The sequence below is a fragment of the Phragmites australis genome, chromosome 6 (genome assembly GCF_958298935.1).
Source record: "Phragmites australis chromosome 6, lpPhrAust1.1, whole genome shotgun sequence".
Lineage (NCBI taxonomy): Eukaryota > Viridiplantae > Streptophyta > Magnoliopsida > Poales > Poaceae > Phragmites > Phragmites australis.
Genome location: NC_084926.1, coordinates 34068185 through 34085602, shown reverse-complemented (window position 1 = coordinate 34085602; position 17418 = coordinate 34068185). Strand labels below are relative to the sequence as shown.

At 43.0% G+C, this 17418-nt stretch overlaps 1 long non-coding RNA gene across 5 annotated transcripts; it reads right to left on the bottom strand.

Annotated features, from left to right (window-relative positions):
- Positions 1-3483: 3483 nt before the first annotated feature.
- Positions 3484-9569, bottom strand: LOC133922277 (uncharacterized). 5 transcript variants are annotated; one of them, XR_009910435.1, is made up of 4 exons: positions 9479-9569; positions 8600-8881; positions 8439-8499; positions 3484-5804 (listed from the first exon to the last, which is right to left on the bottom strand). It is a non-coding gene; the product is annotated as an uncharacterized LOC133922277 (long non-coding RNA). The 5 variants fall into 5 exon arrangements; XR_009910434.1 differs by having other exon boundaries at positions 8600-8878; positions 9479-9556; XR_009910436.1 differs by lacking the exon at positions 9479-9569 and adding an exon at positions 9055-9469 and having other exon boundaries at positions 3484-5873.
- Between the last annotated feature and the right edge of the window lie 7849 nt (positions 9570-17418).

Below are 17418 nucleotides of genomic sequence, written 5' to 3'. Positions count from 1 at the left end.
TGTGCTCATCAAGTGGTATCAAATTCATGTTGCTCACGATATTGTTAGCAATTTTTCTCATTGCAGTATTGTTTAGTTTGCTTTAGCTTTGAGATGATGAATGGCTATGGTCTCACCAAGGAGATTAAGCTTGTGCCGACACTTATTCAAGAACTTCTCTTTCTGAATACTACGATTGGGAAGATGCAATGGAGAATTTCTTGTGGGGTCGTGGACTGGAATCACATATGAAGATATACTTCGCGAGATGGAATTTTTCTGAACATGTTTTGCAGTGGTGGGTGAAGCTGCAGCATGGACACATTGAAAGAGGTGACAATCCTTGTAGGATATGGACATGGATGAAGGTGGTGTTACGACATCGGTATTATCCACCAGTTGTGAAGTCTGTCTACGAAAAGAAGAAAGTGGCAACAGGAGGCCAAATTTCTCAAGGCACCAAGTAGGATAAGCGTTCATCATTCAAAAACTATGTCGTGGCTCCCCCAAAGATGTGGTGGACCATGTGCTCAGCCTATTGGAAACCCAGAGCCGACTAGTCGGGATTGGTCCCATTCTCATCTTTGTCATCTCGCCTAGGTTTGTGGTCCTTCAGCTCCTTATCAATGATGCCTTGCATGATCTTGCATTTCGCCAGGTCGTGCATGTCGGTGCGGTGGATCAGGCAATAGCCCCTGCCCTTCTTACCGTCCTTCTTCTTGAAGTGTCAGCGCGACTGGCCGGTCTGCTTGACCACCATGACGTTGGGTGGCCCGGTCTTGCACTTGTTCTTCTTTTTCTCCTTTTGTTGACCCCTTTGGAAGAGGTAGGCTGGTCGAAGATCGGCTGTGACTTCACGCCAATCTGGCACTCTCAGGCCTCAGCGACCTGCATGCATTAGTCTGCGAGTTTGAAGAGCTTGGTGGTGTTCCAGACTTCCTTGATGGCCAGCTTTTCGATCATCTTCTGGTCTCTGACCCCCCCTCCGGAATGCTATGACCACAAACTCGCCCGTGATCTTCGAAATAGTGTTCTGACGCTCGACTAAATGCCAGATGTAATCTCACAGTGACTCACCCTATCATTGCTTGACTGGGTACAGGTCATCCTCGACCCCTAGTCAAGCGTAGGTTCCTGGAAGTTTAGCGAAGAACTAGTCACATAAGTCTTCCCAGGAATGAACCGACCTGCGAGGAAGTTTCATTAGCCAGGACCAGGCTGAACCGGTCAGGGCGGTCAGGAAATAGTTTGCCATGACCTTCCCGTCACCTCCTGCGTCCTGCATCATGGTGGTGCAGATCTCCATGAACTCCTCCGGGTTGGTCGACCCATCGTACTTTTTGGCTAGAACTGGCCAGAACTTGTTCGGCCATCGCACCTCTCGTAGCCGGGTGGAGAAAGCGTTGCACCCCGTCCTGTAACATGGAACCACTCGCCGATGGGCAGCTTCACATGACCGAGGAGAGAACCGGCGGTCTCGTGACCCTGGTGATGGGATGAAGAGTTCGACATCTCCCTAAGAGGGGAGGGCGAACGGTAGGGCTTCCCTTTTCTTACTCTCGGCAGGCATGGTCCTCCTGTGCTTGGGTGGCCCTCTGGCCCCGGATTACGTTGTGGAGGTCGCGACGGCGAAGAGTATCATGCAGATCAGTGGGTTGACTATCCATACATGGTGGAGGTCTCTGTGTGCTCCATGTTACTGAGGGAGAACTGGTTCTCTCCTATTACGGGGTTCGCTGCGAACCATGGCGGCCATGACCTCGACCACCCCTTGCGATGGATGAGGCAGCTATTGTCATGGTCTGGCACTGGGCGGCCTCTACCAAGAGGACCAGGTCGCAGAGCCCTAGCGCTACTAGTGAACCCTCTGGTATCGCCACCGGCAGGTGGCTAAGAAGTACCCGCGCAGTTTGCAGGTTCTACGCAGGGGTCATGGCCTCATAGTCGAGCTGCTGGCCACCGGTGCTCATGTTCCATGTGCGGTATGACGGCCTTGAAGATAACGCCTCCGCGGTCTCAACCTCAGGCGGGTGCTCCGCCTTATAGCGCGGTAGCTGCTGGGGTAACATAGGATCACCTCTGTGCCTGGCGCTGGTCTGTCTTTCCCCTGGCCAACGGCTTGGGGCACACCTCTGGTCTCGGAGGCACAAGCGTCTCTATTGCCCCTTGTTGCATGGTCCTCCATGCAAACTTCACGTTCGGTCTCGTAATCCTTGAACTTCGTCTTGGTGTCCCATGCTAGGAGCACACCAGACTCGTCTGGGTCGTACCCCATGATAAAAACCTCATGACGGTCAGGGTCCTCGGAACACAACTCCGCGGACACCATGGACTCGGACATAGGTAGCCCAACCATAGTCTCAAAGCTTGCAAAAACACGAAAAAACGCGATCCTACCTGGCGCACCAACTGTCGAGGGATGATCCCTAACAATGAATCCAGGGTGTATCGGACAACAGGCGTGTTGATCTACATTTCTAATGGGTGTGTATCGGCTGACCTTAAGAACACAAAGATTTATCCAGGTTCAGGCCTCCCGTAGGATAATAGCCCTACGTCCTGTGTATTCTTTGATGGAGTGTATGAACTGGTTACAGAGTGTTCTGTGTTGTTCTGCTTATCCTTGCTACACGGGACCTCACCCCTTTATATACCATGGGAAAAGGTGTACATACAAACGGACCATGCTAAAATAGGAGATAGACCTACATCTGGGAAAAGGTGTACATACAAACGGACCATGCTAAAATAGGAGACAGACCTACACCTGACGACGCCTAGCTAAACCTAGCTCATCATTACGGTGAATATGCATGCCCACCCCGCTTCAGTAGTCCTGCACGCCCTATCTCATCATCGAACACTATCAAACTCACCTACCAGGCCATCTTGTAGCATTAAATATTGCAGGACGAGTCACTGCAACACCACGCCGCCCCACGACCATGCTCGCCGAAAGGAAGTGCCAGTTGAAGGAAAACACACTTGAGTGGATGTTATTAAATGAGACTTGACTGGTTATGTGAGTATCTGCCCTACGACTAGCAAAGTCTGGTCGCAGGGTCTCCTACCGTGACCAGGGGCTAGCCGCACGATCCCCTCCCTAATCTTGTGGTGAGGCCATCATCTTGAAAATATCTATTGCCAGCTATCATCTGGCAGTGTGAACCCCCTTGACATGGCACCCCTTACCCATTACACCGACAAACTTAGATACTCTTATTTCAGTCGGTTCAAAAGCTATACACGTCTGAGATGGCCAAAAGGCTAAAAACTGACTGGAATAAGGCATTGTCCAGTCAGTTTTGCTAATAAACCATCAATAATAACACACTAGAAAAATGGCGCACTGTTAGCGCGCTATATTGACCCGTCATTGAAAAATACTGTAAGCCACGTAATGAAATGGTGCATGCAATATTTGAAGAAATAAGTAACTAAATCAAGCACAAATTGCATAATTGCAGGACTGAACAATCAATATAGCAGGTTTACAGCAACAGGTAATAAAAGTGTCATACATATATTATACATAGTAACAGTTTCATAGAAGACCAACATAAATATTATATAATTATGACAGTGTTGCTCATAAAATCTTTTGGTGTCATCACTATCTTGTGGTAGTGCTTCTCTTTTTATCACCAGCGTGTGATAAGTGGAATGTGAATAGTAGTGTTGGAACCAAAGTCCCGAACAAGGTGAACCTTCGATGTCGAAGGGTTCTTGGGGTGATACATGCTTGGAGTAAACTTTCTCAATCCCTCTCTCAGATACAGTATGACCCTATTTATAGCCCGTACTCAACCACTCCACGCGGGGTTTACAGTTTCTACCCCCTTACCTGCTACATTCTTGGAATATTTGGGGGCATTATGATACAATCAAACATATTTACATAATTACAACTCTGCTCCGGGCAGTTAAAGCGGGCCCCGCCATCCAGTCATGATCTTCAGTCCCCGGGATTCCACCGAAGGCTTCTCCCCTTCGGTGCCACGAGCCGATCTTCGGTCCCAGTTCGAAGACACACTGCTACCTTCATCCATTCCGGTCAAAAAAATTACAGGTGTAGCCTTCGGCTTCCGATCGAAGGCCCGCTCCCGCCTTCGCCGACGCGGAAAGCCGGTGTAGCCTTCGGCTTTCGACCGAAGGCCCGCTCCCGCCTTCGACGACGCGGAAAGCCGGGACCGCAGGCACACCTTCAGCCTTCGATCAAAAGCACTTCGCGATCTCCGCCTGCACTCCCTGAAACAACCCTGCAATCACACGAGTGCGAAGCCTCCGGTAGACTTTGAGTTATCCTATGAAGGGGGGGGGAGATCATCCCCAACAAGTAGGTTAGAAGGTTTACAGGTATGAAAACAAGTTCTGCACAGCTAAGTATGCTATAATTGCTGTAGATTTTAAAGTTTGAGAATAAGCTAGTGGATAATGACCAGTTATGTAGGTTCTACATCAAATATAGCATACTTAGCTGTGCAGAACTTGTTTTCATACCTGCAAACCTTCTAACCTACTATTAGTGGATAATGACCAGCTATGCAGTTCTATTACAAGAGCAGCTTTGCTAGAGATATATATGGCAAAATAAGTTTCGCTGGTGTGATAATTTTGTTTCTATAGAAGGCTAAACACAATGCAATTTATACATCAAATCAAAAGAGACTGGACCACTGGAATGTCATGACAATAGTGAGCAGGCAGAGTAAGAACAGGAGGAAGATAAACATGAATGGTAGATTCATGTTACAGCACGTGAAACGACACGGTCATATTACAGGTAGGTTATAATACAGAAACATAGTAGAGATTCCTTCTATGCAGCTGAGTTGGCGTCACTATCATCTTCTTGACCTTGATTGATGACCATCATATTGTTATGTTTTTATAATCTCAAACTGAAAAATATTCATGTATAGTATATTACCTGTTTGTTTGGAGCACTGTCCATGATGGGGAGATTGAATTTTTGGTAGAAGATATGGTGGTATCTTCTCATCTCCGGTTTGTTCGAAGATGATAACTTTAAAGCGAGAATCATTGTCATATTTAAATACGAGCATATCTATGTGGGCTAACTCATGTGCTTGAACAAATAATTTCCATCCAGAATCTAGGATTAAAGTGTCTATGTTCTTTGATATTTGCACTTGAAAAATAGGACCACAATGTGGATATAGTTCAATAATCCTTGGTACAGTGCCATTAAAGTCCTTTGTACATGCAGATGAAATAATCTACAGAAATAGAATTAGTATGCACTATTTGTGTTATAGGTTGTAATTGGACTAAACAAATGCAGTCTACTGAAATTTTTATGAACTTAAAACTGGCAATAAACTTAATAGGATTGTCATTAATATGAGTTGGTAAATGGAAGTATTATCAATCCATTAGAATATATTGGAAAAGTGGTAACCAAATTTTCTCAAGCAAATTTGGAAGTTCATCGGGTTTTTGTTCAGCTATATACATTTTCATGAAGATAAGAAGCCTAATCATTCATGCATACTTCATGCTGCCCTTTAAGTGATGGGCCTTTTATTCTCTGTTCCCCTACGATTTCTTCCTATATGAGTTTTTGTAGTCCATTTGCATACACATGTTCGAAGCATGAGTATTTAAAAGATAGCACCAACCAAACATACAAAATTGAGTTAGGACGTGTCACAGTTTTATTGAAATTTCAGGTAAATATGCAAAAATTATGGAGTCACATCTTATCAGAAACAATTGAAAGCATGCTTTGTTGGGTAGGAAATGTACCTGTTTATAGAGAAGGTAATGCACTAATTTCATTCATAACGACACCAACCTTAACCCTGCAGCCATTCAACGCCAAGATAGAATTAGATGCTAACATCGTAATTGTATATTCTTTGCAGGTGCAGCTGGTATGTAATAACAAATTTGAGTCATGTCGGGATCGAGAGAATAATTTGCATGAATACTAATCTCTTAATTTATATTATGCAAGGAATCCATCTTTATCAACTTCACTTACAGCTAAGATCTCATGCATCTATAACAGCCGAGATACAGGTAATTTACTCTTTAATTTCTGCATCAAAATTATGCATTCCCTATAACACACTGTACTAACATGTTGCATTATTGTTAACAGCTGAGCTCCTCCAAGCTCTAGGGTGGCTGAGATGGCTCAGAGACAGCAGGGGCGCTGTGAATTGACTCGGCGATGAGTTCTGTGCAGTGGGGAAAATGGAGAGGAGAGGAGTTGCTGCTTGGGCTAGGAAGGAGCAGCCACCATGCTGCTTGGCACAGGCGATGGGAAAGGAGTAGAGGCGATGGGAAACTGTTGCAATAATATTTTCTTTTTGTAAGTTGCACAATAATATTTTAATTCCCCTGTAATAGAAATTGGATGGCATATTAAAGAGATAAGCTTTTCCTTTATGAATAAATTAAAATAGCGTACTTTAATTTGGCACAACAGATAAAGTTGTTTGATAATACTTTATTCCTATAGTACAATAGTAAAGAGTACAATAAAAGAAGTATTGTACAAAAGAGAGCAAATGTTGATATGTACTGGTAAGGACGATAATACTTGAAAAGTTGCGGAACAACAGTTCAATTAGCCTACAAAATGAATGTTGCTAGCATTATAATAAGTACTTCAATAAAAAAAGAACTGTACAAAAGAGAGGAAATGTGCTATGTCCCTGCAAGAATGATATTACAACTGTTAAGCATCTCGTACTTTATTTGTGTGAAACTACCAAAGAGAAGTGTGTGCATTCAGTGAACTTTCTTCTCCGCTTTTTGTACTAAAGATAGCTAAATTTTGTATAAAAACAGAAAAAAATGTTACTAAAGATAAGTGCCACACCACCTTTGGAGAGCTGAAATTTATATGTAACAATTCAGTTGTTACAGGAATCACGAAAATTTCTTGAGTTCAAAACATCAAATTTCACATCCTTACTCCTTGCAGAAATTCATGTGAAATCCCTATGCCTGATAATGTAGCTTTTGATATTCAATCAAAGTTTTAAGCATGATGAAGGATGAAATTCTTTTGAGGAAGGCGGCATGTGGCACGCCAGAGATAGTTTAGGCCACCTTTGTAGATGGTGGGAGGTGTTTATTTGGTTTTTCTATGTAATTTCTAGTAACCGAAATTTGTAACTCTCGTTATTCTTAAATAAAAGAGCAGTGCTCCTACTCATCTGTTTCAAAAAAAGAAATATTTACTCAAAGTAGTGCAACTCCTGCAGAAACCTTGGTGGTCTCAAACGGGGCTTGGGTTACGGCTATGCTCCCCTCTTTTTTATTAGGAAATGATCAGGCCCAAATGCCCAATGGCGACGAATGAATGGAGATGATGAAGCCAGGCAGAGTATCTCAGTCCTCATTGGGTGGTGGTGGTCTGAGAAGCGATAGAGAAGAAAGGAGGACCATGGATCTTTGCAGGGCTGGCCAGGGGCCGAGCAAGCAGAAGCAGCCTAACGCACAAACCTCCACCTTCGCACAGGACTGCCCCTACTTTGGCCTAGCCGAGCGAGAGTGAGCATGCTTGGCGCAGTGCAGTGCAGGACCATGGCACATGTGTTAAAATAAAATGCAGAACTACATAAAATGCACTCATCTATCGACCCTTAGTTCATTAACTGTAAATAAAGCAGGTCGAAGTTGTTAAAATCTGTAGGAGTAAATTAATGTTCATGGATTGATCATTAATCTAATCTGCAGCACTCCATGAGGAACTCATAAAACTGCCCTCATTTTTTCTCAAACCTAAAAATTCCCTCGTTAAAAGAAAAATCCACCAATGTAAGCATTCAACCACTTCACAGAAGAACTCAGATGCACGTGTTCTCCGGAGTGCCAGAGCCCGTGGTTCATCGGGGACACGGTGATACGTCTGGTATGCGATGTGCAGGAGAGCACATGTCCGTCGAAACGTTGGCGTGGGAGATCACCACGAGACGCAGGAGAAAGAGACCCAGGTTTATTAATTTACATGTTTATGAAATTTCTAGAGATGCTGAAGATATTAATTGTGTAATCGATGCAAAATCGAGAGTCTAAATTAGCTCAGAAGATATCCATATGGTGTTCCAAACAACAAACTCCATATGGATATTAGCTGAAATGGGAAATTGAAAATTAAGTCAGTGAGCTAAATTCACTGTATTAACATGCTTTATAAAATAAAACATTGATTGGCATAATAAATTACTACATGGACTTGTAATTTTGTTAGCATAACTACAGTCAAGATAATCGAATGTAATGAACCGAGGTGCAATTTTGTGTTTTTAAAAATTCCTAGACAGACTGTGTGTGTGTTGAAATCCTAAATGCAATGTCCTTAAAGACTTTTGCCATAGCAACACTTCATGCTTGCGGTAACAAATATTCATGGACGGTGCATTATGGTAAGTGAGTAGAATGAAGAAAAGACCTGCTAAATAGAGCAAAGTAACACTGACCTTAGGGTCCATGCGCATATCAAGAGGACCACCCTGGAGCACACTGAATCCCCTATTTGATCTGTTCACATGAGGGTAGTAACAAGAGGAAACACATATCAGCAAACTGGACATTCAGGAGCCATATAATTAGTTTCATAACATTTAACCGAGCACCTGACCTGCATGGATGACATGCCAAGGTCAATGAGGATGCCATCAATTCCAGACGAGCCAACTGCTAGGCTCTCGTCCACACTACCAAGAACTTGCTTGATGATTTATTTAAAGTTCTTGACGTGAGTGTAGGCACGCAGTGTCCCCTGCAGGGCATCGTCTTCCCCTCCAGTCGCTTCCCTACTGGCAAGCAAGGCCTCAATGTGCCCACGACCAATCTCCAGCGCAGAGGGGTCAACGTCCATGCCAATGTACAACTCCATCTCCGGGTGCGCCTCCATCATCTACTACACAAAGCCCAAGAGGCATTCCATCAAACAACTTGCGTGCAAAAGCACTTACGAACAGCAAAACCCCCGCAAAGAAGATGAAGCATTCCATCGAACAGATTGTGAGCATTAGCATGTAAGGTTAACGCAACAATAGTAGCAAAGGAGCACAAGTGTGTGTGGATACTGACGCGAGCAAGTGTGGGTGAAGTCGATGAAGGAGCGGAGCGGGCAGGGCCAGCGAAAGGCGGCGAGGCAAAACATGGACGTGGTGGGCGTTGGTGTGGCGACCGTAGATGTTGGCGTCGAAGGCGGTGGTGGAGTGGGGTGCGCCTCTGCTGCCGCTCGCCGCGATTGCTCGCCTTGGCCTTGGACTTCCCGGCAGCCTTGCACATGACCGTGTCGTGCTTTCCATGGTGGTTGGGGGTTACGACGGCGGCGACAAAAGGACGCACGGACGCGGGGGGTCGAGATGGAGGTGGAAGGAGAAGAGGCGCCGCCACCGCCATTGTCGTGGCTGACGCGAGCCACACACGACGCGAGCGAGGCGCGAGGCATGGATAAACGTACACAGAGCACCGTGGGAATGGGATGAGTTAGAGAGAGCTTTCTTACCAACACAAGAAGAAACCAACCCAAAGTCCACACGGATCTGCACTTCTAGCACCAAAAGAGCGGAGTGGCGGTGGGGGCGGCAGGCAGAGTGAGCTGCGAGTGAGGATATGTTTTTCTAGAGGAGCCAACCGCGCAGCGAAGAAGCTGGAAGCCTCAGGAAGCGGCCTTGGGTGTGGGCACATCAGACGGATGTGACCAGCTCAGTGGCGCTATCCGACGGCTCGCATGAAGTGACTGACGTGGACATGCCCAGAATGCATGAATGCGACGCGGTTGAGACTTGTAAGAGATTCAATATTAATAATTTTAACATTTTTTTAAATAATGTGACGAAAATGTTTTCACAACTAATAATTAGTATGCTTATGGTTTGTAACACATAGAATTCCAATAAACATATAGGGAAAAGAATGGTCAAAAGTAACATTTATCTTACTGTAAACACAAATTAAAGAGACCATTCTAATATTATCACATGTACCTTTTTTATGAAAATACTTTTTTCAATTAATAATTTTGAAGTAAAATATTCTACAAATTAATACTTTTGATCATAATTATTTTTCACAATTAATATTTTGTATGCTTGTGGTTTGTAACATTATAACCCCAATATAGAGAAAATAATGATAAAAGGACAATATTTATTCTTATAGACATAAACTAAATAGATTATACTAATATTTTTAATGAAATAATGAGGCTGTGTAACATTGATCGTAGTAAACAGACTAGTGAAATGAAGAAGAATAGAAACTAGTGTAGGTTCTAAGTCTGTAGTGAAATATTTGATAGTTTATAATATATTCATATAAAGTCTGATGGAAAAAATGTTTATTTGAAAATTATAGCTCTTGACAAGATCTATAACTTTCTAGTTGACAACCTTTTCATTTGAAATCATTTAGATGCCTAAATAATTATCAAAAGTTTAGGACAATAAGGATCTAAAGGAAAAGATATCCCATTGCTTTTAGCAAGACACATGATAGGTGAGATGGTAAGGAAGTTTTGTGCGAGGTGAGATATTATGGGTTCGAATCCCACTAACCACTTATGTGACACGAGGTGAGATATTGTGGGTTCGAATCCCACCAACCACTTGTGTGACATGTGGTTTGCGATGTGCGATAATGAGGGTAGCTTCTCGGATAAGAAAAAATTGGTAATTTTTTTAGCTTTGAAGTAATATTTTTTGGTGAAATAATATCACATTCAGTTCGTGGTCACGAGCCGACTAGGATAATGATTTTTCCAATCGATTCTAGCCAGGAAACAACTACTATACGTGTTGATTTTTACAGTCGCTTTGTTTTAGTCGGTTCGAAAACCGACTTAAACGGGGTTATGAATCGACTAGGATATCTGTTTTACAACCTTTGAGGTCAGCCTTTTTAAACTCATGGATCGATGAAGAGCTCATGTCTAAATTATAATCCTGATACCTCACAACCCTATAGTGCCCATAGTATCTATATGGGTCATTGTTGTAACAACAGTGAATACAATGATTGGTTTATTTGGATGTTCAAGCACACACAAGATGAATGTAACCTAACTTATTTTTTTCCTTACTCAATTCAGATCCACATGAGTAATATAGACTACCTGCTCTGTTCATACCTCTCGACTCTAGATAGGTACACTTCCTTCTATATATCCTGCAACCCTTGGCTTGCAAAGTGGAGGACTGGAGGCCATTTGATAGCATATAGTAACGTTTATTTCTCTAGCATATAGTAACGATTATCCATATGAAACTAATACGAGTACAGTTTTTTCGATGATACCTATGTCATATTACAACTTATTATTAGGGTTATTCATGTAGGTTAGAATAATTTATTTTCACAACTACAGAAGGAAACTAATAAAGTAAATCAGGTTTAAATAAAAAAAAGTGTTCTTTTTTCCATGATGAATGGTCGTTGTAGCAGCATCAACTGCAGAGGGAGAAGAAATCTGGGAAGTGTACAGACTAAATTTTGACATATTAAGAAAGTAAATAATTGGATCAGCCCGTGCAATTATAAGAAAGTAAATAATAGCCTAGTTCCATATGAAAAATAAAGAGAGGTTGATAACAACTTGAAAAGGTCTAAGGTAACCATTATTTTAGGTTTTATTTTCTTGCTACTACTTGTATACAAAATAAACAATTTTGTCTATGGGCCATGTACCAGAATTAATGCTTGGCTCAACAAATATGGAACTATCAAAGTGAGAGATCGCTAGCACTCCCATAATTCAACTGGTGTTCTCACGTCCGTACCTAGATACAGATCATGAAATGGGTCATAGCTTAGGCCCCATTTGGATGGTCGGAGCGGTTCCCACTACTATAAAAAGGCACAAGAGTGCCGGTTGAAAAATAGCTTCAGTGCCGGTTGAAAAATAGCTTCAGTGCCGGTTGAAAAATAGCTTCAGTGTCGGTTGAAAAATAGCTTCAGTATTGATACTCGGTACCGTTTTTTCAACCGGCACTCTTTACTCGGTACTGATACTCAGCTAGTATCAGTGCCGGTTGTGAAACTGGCACAGAAACTCACTATCACGAACCAAAAATGATAGGTGAATTGCGAGCAAAAAAAAAATAGCCGGTTTGGCTGCCGGTATGTTGGCGTGCTCTGCTGCTGCACCACACGACCACCACCAGAAGCAGTAGCAGCTCAGCCACGCGTCGTCCATCCTCGATGAGCACATGCTCTCCTCTCTCCTTTGTTCTGCCGCTCCTCTGTCAACCTCTCCCGCCATACGAACACGAGCACAAATCGACTCATCTCATCCATACAAACACAAGCACAAATCGACTTATCTTATCCATATACTCATCTCAAACACAAAAACACAATCAAAAGGACTATCCCATCCATATACTAACAAAGAACACACACAAATCAGGAGAGAGGAGGAGGAGATCCAGTTTGACAGAGAGAGGGAGAGAGGAGGGGATCGATTCGGTGACTTGTGGGAGGAACAGATAAGGTTTTGATGCTCTGCGGATGTGAGGACTGAGCCAGACATGAGGACTGAGCCGGAGATTTGCGGACATGAGGACTGACCGACGTGAGCCAAAAATGGATTGGAGAAAATTTTTGGGTTTGGACACATCTGTGCCGGTTGGTGGTTCGAACCGGCATTGATAGTCCTTAACAGTGCCGATTTTTAACGCCTCAACCATTGTTCTTGCGCGGGAGTTTAACAACCGGCACTAATATATCTTCAGTCGTGGTTTTTGCATAACCGGTACTAATAGAACATTACTTATAGCCTATTCTGTAGTAGTGTCTGATTCACAACTGATTCCGAAGAAACGACATCCAAACGGCGACATCGAAATGTTTTCGCTCGAAATGATCCATCGAATTGGCCCAAATCGGTGAAACGGCTTGGAGACCATTTCTCCCATTTCTTGCCGAGTCTGCCCCCATGCTTGCTCAAGCTATAGCTACCTGAGCTCCACCCCGACCATCACCAGCCACCTTTCATCCATCGCCGTCGCTAAGCTATGCCTCAAACGGAACCCCCTAGTCGTGTTGGTGTCATCGGTACTCGTCCCAACTGTAGTCGTGTCGCCGGTGAGCGCGTCGTACTGCCAGAGCCTCTATGGGGTGGCATCCATCGCCAGCCGGCCGGCCGTGCCGCCCACGCCCGACCGCTGCCTAAGCCCCTTTGTCTGCCTTATCCTCTCCCCTCTCTCTGCCAGGTGGGCCCTAGGCCGAAATAGAATTATTATATACCATTAAATCACCTGAAGCACTTTAAAATAATATAACTCCAAACATTATGAAACTAATTTTGTTGATCATGTATTGACAAGCTCTAAATGTTAAAATTACTCGTAACCATGCAATACTCACTAAAAAAAGGCAATCAGGACAAGGGCAAAATGGATAATTGCACCATCATCCTCGTTTTCAAGAAATCGAATCTCGTCAGCTAGCCAAACGATTTTTAGAGATGATTCTAATTCACCAGAGAAATGTTTCCAGGGAGAATCCGGAACCGAAACATTTCTGGGAGAAATTGAAACCCTACCAAACGCACCCTTAGTGCTAGCTTGTCCTAGGACAAGCCTTTTATCCCTTGGATTATCGTTTCTTAACGTGACTTTTCATGTCCATTTCGGTCCTAGACTCGGCCAAGGACCCATATCCATCTCTAGTTGTGCCTAATTTCCCCAAGCAGTATCAACATTAGTGAAACCACTTGAATTTAAAAGTTGTTCCCTTAAACTTGCATGCTACATCCAAAAGATAAAGTTTATGGTCTATTTGTTTTAGCTTCCAACTTTGGCTTCTAGCAATAAAATCCAAAAAATAAAACAAACATTAGCTTCCGACTTCAGCTTCTAATGCTAAAGGCCAAAGAGCTAAAACAAACATTAGCATCTAACTTCGGCTTCTAGCACTAAAAGCATAGAGGTAAAACAAATACCGTATTTTTAAAGGCAACTAAGAGTAACCATCTCCCTTGTAATAGAAGCTAAACTTGTCTGGACCAACTTTAACTTCTTTGTTCTTACCACGACACCAGATCCCCCTCCCCACCCGCAAATAAAAGGCACCCATCCCATTGACCCCCCAGGCTCCATGTTCCCCTCGAACCAATCGTTCATTATGACAATTGCACCTAGGGTACATCAATATAACAATGTCTATCCTGTTTGGAACACATGAGTAATTGAATACTATGGAATTCCTGCATTCAACTAGACATTCCCTATGGAGGTGTTTGACAGGGCTCTAAATTCGGGATCCACGTTGGATCTAGATGAAACTCTGCCAAACAGGTTGACTCCACATTTTTTATGGAGCACCCCGATCCATGGACCCCTCCCCCCAATTTTTTGGAGCTGTCACAACCTTGCTCCTTCGAAACCAAGAAGCCCACCTAGCTAAGGGAAATTACCCACTTTTGCCATCGGGTAACCCCCCCCCCTCCCCATCACTCAACCCCCTCCCGACTCGCCTTCCTCCTGACTCGACTTGCTCCTCTCTCTCGAATCGCTCTTGATCTCTTCTCGAACCCAAACCCTAGGCGACAGTGGCTGCCTCTACCGCTAATCTATGGCCCCAGCCCATCTCCACGTCCCATTCCGGCCAGAATCATCCTCCCTCACCAATGTGAGCAGCCACATGGAGATCTCCATCTCCATGCCTGGCCGTGCGCTACCCAGGGAGCTCGCCTCTGCGCTGACCGTCTGGAGGTCACCGTCGACACCCTTCTCCATCAAATCTGGCCCTTCTCCACCTACTCCAGCCACTTTACTCTAGTCCCCCTAGTCCAGCACCATGCCATCCGTGCAGGAGGTAAGGTCCCAAATTTGACAGTTCCGCATGAAAAATGCGATAAGTAGTACTCATTAATTGGTAGCATATATATTTATATGTGAGGCATTTGTAGTGGTTCATTGAAGTGATTGCTTGTAGGATGAGCAGTCCATGGAGCAATTTTGGAAGCATTTGTAGGGGTGCCACGAATTGATTGTTTGTAGGATGAACTCAATACATGTCAAAATGGTTAAATGATTTATTTGTGATATTTATGATGCATATGTTAGATCGGGTGGCATGAGGAGAATACACGATTGTTTGTGACTTGTTCATTGAACAAGCAAACATTGACAATCGACCAAACACACACTTGAACAGTATGGGCTATGCTAAGGTAGCAAAATGATCTGAAGAGAGGATTGGCCTAGAGTTGCACAAAACTCAAATTAAAAATAAGTAGGACAAATTGAGAGGCCAATTTTTAGTTTGGAATAAGTTGTTGAGGCGGACCAACAAGGGTTAGGATGCAAGAAGGGTACCCTCAAGATGGATATGGAATTGTGGAAGAAGATGAAGACAATAAGTGATGTCATTTTTTTGTTGATTTTTGTCCATTGCATTTGTACTGATGTATCTTTTTACATTTATGAATAATGGTCTTTGCAACCAAAATCTTCTTAAACAGATGTTTCATGACGTCAACAATGATGGTGAAGACCATGGTCTTCAACAAGGAAAGCCCCTTCTAAACCACCCTCTGAAGGTATTAGTACAAACAATATTAGTGGGCAGGAGGGTGAAGAAGGGGATGGGGATGAGTATAAGGTTGAGGATCTTTCTCCTCTCAATGCACATGGCAAGAGAGCAGTTTGTGCTATTCCTGGCAAAGGCAAGAAGCAAAAGATAGGGACAACAAGTGTTATTCAATAAGAAATAAAAAAATAGCTAATTTGGCCTCTTCTATCACTGCAACTAAAGTTAGAACAATTACTGTTAAAGAAGTGATGAAACTTGTGCAATCAAGTGTAATGTCCATAGATATATTTCATGATAAGATGGGAATCATTATTGCTCTTGGTTGGGACTAGTATGTTTGTCATGTGATAAGCTGAGTCTATTTTTTGGCTACTCAATTGAAATATTTTGGTGTTGTATTCAAACTTGTTAATTTGGAACCTCTAAGTGTTTCATACTCATTATTTTCATGATATAACCCCAAAAAATAGATGTATTCTTTGCGGAAATAGAATCAAACACTACATGTACCATATTAGTGCACAAGTGCAAACAAGAAGAGTATCATGTATAATTCATCCCAAACCTCCTCATTTGTGGATTTGGAGTCAACCTACTAGCCAAATATCCACACTGATAGCTCCAGCTCAACTCCATTGATGGATTTGCCGCACTGTGGATCTCTAGAGTAGAGCTGTAAAGCTGGAGCTAGAGCGCTGCCAAACATGCCCTGTAATTATAAGAAAAGTTTGAGCATTGTAGCACTGAAATGCTTACTTATACTATGCTCATTGATCTAGTACCAATTGTTATGACAACTAATTGTTGTATCCGTGCATACACTTGGCTGGAGCATAGAAGGGAGGGCAAGTATGGAATTCCCCCTCCCCATAACTTCGAAGCTGTTGAAACTTCCCAGCTCCAGTGCGTAGGGGTGAAAATGGGTTGGATTTTTTTCACCCAACCGATTGCCGGATCCGTTTTATATGCTAACCGGATCTCGGATATCAGATATTCAAAAAAATCTCGGATATCGGATCAGATCTCGGATAGTTATATCAGATTCAGATATAGAAAGCCAGGTATCCATCGGATATCGGATATCCGGATATATCCGAAGACTATATGAGCATATCTTTCGGAGCTTGTAACTTTTTCATATGGAGTCGAACGGAGATGATCTTTATATGAAAATTATAACTCTTTACGAGATCTACAAGTTTGTAGTTGATACTTTTTTATTTGAAGTAATTAATATATTCAAATAATTAATAGAAGCTTTAGCTAACATATTAGGTACCCGTAACTTCTCTGATTTTTATAGAAGTATATTGTTGATTTGCTTATTGGATTTCTAATGTAGTTGAGTTTTGGATACGTAGAAAGTCAAACAGTCATAACATATATGATATTTATGGTTATTGCTTTTACTCAATATCCGAATAAATATTCGTGATCGACATTATTTGTATCTGACTCGTCACATATTCGATCTGTATCGATCCGTATTCGTGACCGAGACTATTCTCATCTATATCTATATTCGGCACCATCCGTGTCCGGCTTTGATTTTGATGAAAAAAATATGAGATAGGATATATGATCAACGATATCCGTCTGTATCCGATCCGATATCACTCCTACTAGTGTTAGAACCAGTGATGGCTCTGGCTCCGGGAGCTTCTTGAGAAGCTAGGCTCAGGGGCTCCCTCCACTTGGGCATTTGAACCGAAAATCCTAATCAGCGTGTGAGCGCTAGAGAGTCCGGTCGTGCACGATCTCGCACGTGGGCCCACCCTGCCATACAAGGTTAAAAATTATCGAGATAAAATTTTTTCATTAACTTTTTCTTAAAACTTTTGCTCATAGGTCCTGCCGCTACAAGGCTGCGCGTGCCCTAATTAGCACGGTCCCATTTGAACGGCCTAA